Source organism: Apteryx mantelli, chromosome 27 (genome assembly GCF_036417845.1).
Source record: "Apteryx mantelli isolate bAptMan1 chromosome 27, bAptMan1.hap1, whole genome shotgun sequence".
NCBI lineage: Eukaryota > Metazoa > Chordata > Aves > Apterygiformes > Apterygidae > Apteryx > Apteryx mantelli.
Window position 1 is genome coordinate 7553010 of NC_090004.1, and position 6000 is coordinate 7559009.

Here is a 6000-nt window from a genome sequence, read left to right on the forward strand (position 1 = left end):
CATGGAAGCGTCCCTGCGCTGGGTACAAGCCCCGTCCGTGGGAGCTCCCGCTCCCGGCTCTCCGTTCAAGAGCCCTTTTGTGCTGGAGGAAAGGCAAAGTCCGGCCCTTCAGGCTGCCTGCAGCCGCGGCTCTGCGGGTTAATGCGGAGGTACGCTGCCACCTCCGAGCTGTCATTCACCGTGTCCTGCATGTGGCTCGTCGGGCTCACTTAATCTAGGGCTGAAAATTGGACTTGAGCCAAGGTGACTAGAGGTGAGAAACCAGACTTCAGTTCATTAACCTCTTCCCATCGCAAAAGGTAAAGCAGCATCTCCATCTTCCCGGTCTTTCCAGCAATTTGGCGCACAGCGGGCTCCCACGAGGTCCCGGGTGACTGCATGCTTGGCCTTGTGTCCTCTGCACAGAGGTTCCCTCAGCTGGACCCAGCTCCCAAGCACTGACCCTGCTTTTTCAGCCTGTCTTACAAACACTTGCTAAATCAGGGAACAGGCAACTGTTCTGCAGCCCCCCCCCCCCCCCCCCCCCCCGCGTTCCAAAACTGCAGCGTGGGCTTTGCTCTGACCATCCCTCTGGGCTCTTACAGCCCGGCCTGATCTTGTCTCCTTGCTCTAACCGTCACCTCCTTTCGGAGGCTTTGCAGGATCTCTTGGGGATGTATCACCCCCAGGCCTGAGCAGCGCCGCAGTTGCTTCTCCCTTGGCGAGCGGCCTGACATGGGCCGGTGGCCCAGCGCCTCCGCCACGGCTGCGGGCGACCGCTGCAAGTCCCCTCTCAAGGTGCGCAGGGCGCCAGGCGCTCTGCTTTTGGACCCTGTTGCTATCATTCACTGAGCGCCGCAGAACCGCAGGGGGATGCAAGCAGGGCGGAAGCTCCCTCCGAGAGCCGGGGTGCCGTGCCGGGCTCGCGGAGGCTCCCTGGAATCTGCTGCGCGGGAGCGGTGGTGGGACCTGGCAGAGGCTGCCCAAGCGAGGAGAGCAGGACCGCCACGCCGGGGAGCGGAAGGAGGCTGCTGAGGAGCTAAAAGTGGGGAACCGGCGAGCTGAGCAAACAGCGCAGCCGGGGAGAGCAGGGGACGGACGGGGGGGTGACTCCCCCGCCCCAGCAAACCCACCCTTGTCCCCCGACCGCGCTTCCCTGCGCAGACCCTGGCTTCTGCACGTCTTCATCCAAATCTGCGGGAACCTTAAAACTTTTCTTTCTTCTTTCTCTCACTCCCTCTTTCCTAAGTTTAATTCTGAACAGCCGGCTGCGTTCAGCCTGGCTGGTTTGTTATGGCTTATAATTTGTGTTAGGATTAATTAACTAATTACCGACAAATGTCCGTTGGCAAGATTCTGCTTCTGCTTGTCAACTTGAAGTATTTAATTATTTTAATCATTTACTTTCATCTTCAGAATTTATGCTCTTCCAAGAGCGTTTCTAGGCATCTTTTAATTATTATTCTGATTTTTTTTTTAGTGGGGTGGTGAGCTGGGGGGAGAGAGGTGGGGGATGGTATAATTTCTCATTAACTATTTCAGCAAGGCAACTTCCTCAGAGCCTCACCCTTGGTTTCTAAACCCTGTTACGGAAGGGACAGTCTGAGATGAGGGTTGTTTGGGGATGCACAGAGAGGGCTGGGCTGAGCTTTAAAATTCCCAAACTAGAGAGCTCTCCCTTTCTCCAAAAGGACTTCAGAGATCCAGACTTGATCATGCCGCTGTACCTCTTCCCTGTTGCGGGGGCTCGAGCGAGTGTTGATTTACACACATGCTTGGCTTTGCTCGCCAGCAGTAACCCGCTGACTCCGGCCGGGGGAGCACACGGGATGCCTCCCATGAAGCGCAGAAGTGTCTGCAGGATCAAAGTCCAGGTGGATTCCAAACATTTGCACCAGCAAGAAAATAAAACCAAGAGTCATGGGAAAACATCCATTTATACAGATTTTTTTTATCCTGAAAAGATCATGAATTGTTTAAAACCCACAAACCAAACTCTGCCTTTAGCATCCCACAGATTTTGAAGAGGGCTCCAAAGGAAGGCAGGAACGTGTCAGTATGGATCTTGGCTGTCGGTACGCACTAGAAGCAAAGCCCCTTGGAGGTGCAGCCAGTGGTGGGATGGGAAGGCGGCAGGTAACTAGGATAAAAGGAAAATTCAACCAAGAACAACTTGCTTTTACAGAGCGCAGTCAGGACCCCTCCTGAGAGCACCCTTGCTTTGCACACCCTCACACGCCGTGTATCGGCACAGACCAAATCCGACTATCACACCCACGCAGTGCGCCTGGAGATGCTGCCCTGCGCGATTTAGGCAATTTAGTCCTAACAGAGGGAATCCAAGCCCGCGCAGGTCTGCGTGCCGCACCCCAGAGTACACCCACGGGTGGACCTGCTTCGTGCGAGCAGGCTCGCTCCAGCGCATGTCCACGGGGCACGCAGAGCTCACCCATGGACCTATCTGGCAAGGAGCACGTTGGTGCATAAAGTGGCAACTCAGCACCTTCCCTTGCCCGGGCAGATACCAGGAATACAGCGTCACGCTTAAAGCAAAGGGATCTAATCTCTCCCTCTTTCTTTTTCTTTCACACATCAGAACCAGAGCACTTCTATGGGATTAAAACTTGAGAAAAGGAAGCGTGATAAGCTGATAAAAGGCACAGTGAAATTCAGAGACTTTCACCGATACTTTACAGCAGACTTCCAGGCTTTTTTCTTGCCAAAGTATTTATACTGCCAACAAACTGAATTCTGAGGTGCTTGCAGAATTTTTACTTTGCTGGCCAGGTGCCTGGATCGGGTATCTTGGCATAGCCCCACATCTTCAGATGATGTACGTGTACCTTATTGACTTCAGTAGGAGTCTATCTGTGGTAAAGATTAATGAAGGATTTGGCCCCAAGAATATTTCTTTTCTGGAACAAATGAATCCCTTGGACCAGAGCACTGATGAGAGCATGCTATTTAAAAGGTTTCTTGAGGGCATGTAATTATATTGAAAATAATTAGGGACAAGGCAGCGGTATTATTACTACTTATCATATCATTCTAAACTTAATCCAGACTGATCTATGGGAAGGCATTGGGAATGCAGAGATGGACCTTTCCTAAGCAAGCTAAGTTCACAATGTTGCCAGTTTACTGGACTAATGTTGGAGACATGAGGCCAGTTTCGTTTTAGATGAAACCCATTGAAGCCAGTAGGTTTATACAAGAAATGAATTCACTCCCGTGACTCCGCAGCCCTGGCCCTGGGATGCTGGCTCTGGGGCGAACCGAAGGTATTCATTCCTCTGGAGATCACAGCCTAGATCTCTGTCCCGGCTTGGGACGGGAACGGCACTTCTTAGCTTAATATTGCGGTGTAATCACTGCTAACAACATCCTAAAATTCCTTCCCCCAAAAAAGATTTTATCCACTGTCACCTTCAATAGACCACTGTGGGCTGAGGCGAGGAGCAGAAGTACATGCCTGCAGACCAGGTGTCCTTCACCTAAGGTCTCTATTGCTGACACAGAACTGAAGCAATAATATGGAGACGGACTTGTTAAACTTGTGAGGCCGGTTGCCAGCCATTTGATCCCGGATAGGGTGAAACGCCTGCTATCGCGAGGAGCGGCTGACCTTAGCCCGGCGCGGCTCGTGCTCATCTGTTCCTTCATTTGCCCAGGTGCTTGGGGACTTGTCTGGGAGCTTCACCCGCTTCGGTCTGTCCGTGCTCCGGAGGAGCGCGGGGCTCGCGCCCCTGCTTCGCTCCGTGTGCGCTCGCAGCTGTGCCGTGCTGGATGGCGACCGACTCGCCGCTTCCTCTGCCAGCTGGCACGGCTGCTGGCTTGCTGCTCAGGCCCTGGCTGGAAGCTTGCTGCAGTCCAGCCACCGCTTAAGCTATGATAAATTTGCAGAGAAGCTCCACTTTCCCCAGTCTCAGCAAAAGGTGATGTTCAAAGCTACAAGCCAGCAAGTTTATACTAAATGCCAGTGTTCCTACAGCTGCTCGACCAGAGCCCTGCAGCCCAGAGCAGACCGGGAAGGCTGCGATACCGTCTGGACTTGCTGGAGTCTGAGATGTGGTGCGTATCGTTTAGTTCTTTAGACGAACATATGTTCCGGAGCCTGTCAGTCGCTTAAGGTGACATCCCAGCCCCTCGTCCTGAGACACGACAGCCCCGTGGTGTGAGCGCCAATGGTTAATACAGGCTCCCTAGGAGCTCACGGGAAGCAGCACCGCCCTGGCGAGCCCTCGTGGAAAGATCTAAACACGATGAGAAAGATTGTCTTAATTAACTTCAGAATCCTGTTAATTAGAAGCCTCTCTGCATTAAAGATTGCTCCAGTGACCAGACCAAATAGCGGCTTCGTACGAAGGCTGATGTACAAACAGGTCGGAGCTGGATTGCGCCCACTTCTTGGGCACCACTGGGACCTGCCGCGGACGGAGCCTCGTGCACATGCCCACGCGCACGCACAAGGGGCGCGCGAGCAGGGAGAGGCATGTCGGGCGCGCACGGCCGCACGCAAAGGGCCTGTCACCGCGTGTCCGCGTGTCCACGCGTCCACGCCGCCCCCGCGCCCGGGCTTGCACGAATACACGCAGAGCCAGACGCCCGCCCAGAGCTGGTCCCAAAGGCTGCCCCAGCTTTGGTCGCTCAGCGATAGATCTTTTGCACAGTGTTTGTGGGCAGCTGTGCAGATTTTTGGTAGTATTTAGCACCCGGTAGCTCGCTTCATTCCCACATGGGAGCAGGGCATTGCGTGGCGGTCTGGCCTGCAATATTTTCATCCTGTGATCTCAGCCTTCTTTCCCGCTTATTGCTGCATCATTCCTGCTGTAGCGCTGAGCACGAGGGCTCGCCTCTCCCCGCCTCGCCTCTCCCACGCGCTCGCTCCGTGGTTTCGGGCAAGTCACTGCATCGCTCTGTGTCCTGGCTCGTCTTCCATGCCGTCACGACTGCCTCCTCGCTCCGACCTTTTGCCTGTCCTGGCTGTCTGCTGCTCGGGGCAGAGACTCTCTATGGGCACTTGTGGCCATCTCAGATCCCGCTCTCGGGTGCTAATGATGGCGAAGGTTTAAAAAAGAAGGAAGGGAAATTCCGAAATGCTGAATGATGCTGAGCAGAGACGCGAGTTTATGTGACACCCTGTCTTGTTCGCTTGCTGGCACTGCTAAATGTCGCAGCGTTGAAAATAAAACTGGACCACCATGCACCCTCTGGAAACGTGGGGGCGAGTGGGAGCCCTGCCGGGGCAGGGGACCGCGGCCAGGGCCCGGGCACCCAGGGAGGGAGGGGAAGGCAGCTGGGAAAGCCGCTGGGGCAGGAGCAAAACCAGCGAAGGAGCAGGGAGATCCTGTCTGCCCTGGTGAGCGGGTGGAGGAAAGAGCCGCCTGGACACGCTCCGGAGCACGGCAGGGCGTGCGGGTGCCGTGTACCTGGGCAGGACGGCAAAGAGGTGAGCAGGAGCTGGAGAGGAGGCTCCGAGCCCCAGCGTTAGCATCACCCCCCCCTCCTTTTACCCGTGCGAGCCACGAGGCCCCGCTGGGAGACCTGCAACGCCTCCGCCACGTCCATCCCTGCAGCAGGCCCATCCGGTGGCAGGCTCCCTGCTTCCCGCGACAGCAGCCCCGTGGGGACCACGTCCTCCTGCTCCCTTCATGGAAAGGTCCCTGGAAGCAGGCGTTGAGGAGAGCTGCAGGTCTGCTGGTCAGCAGAATCGGTGTCAGCGCGTGCTTAGCTCCCGGGCGGAAAAAAGCCGGGAGGAAGGTTGCTCTGGGGACGGAGAGTGAAGGAGGACAGCAGCTGGGGTGGATGGAGGCCGAGCGGGTCAGGGAGGAAGAGGAGCGCAGCGAAGGGCATGGGCAGGAGAGGAGGAGGAGGACGTTTCAGGAGCGGCTCGGAGCTGCCGCGGGATTGTGAGAGCTCTGACTCAGGAAGGCAGAGTGGGAGAAGACGTGACCAAAGCCCCGCGGGAGAGGTGGGCTGGAGGAGCCCGGAGAGGCTGTAGATAAGGAAACCGAGGCACAG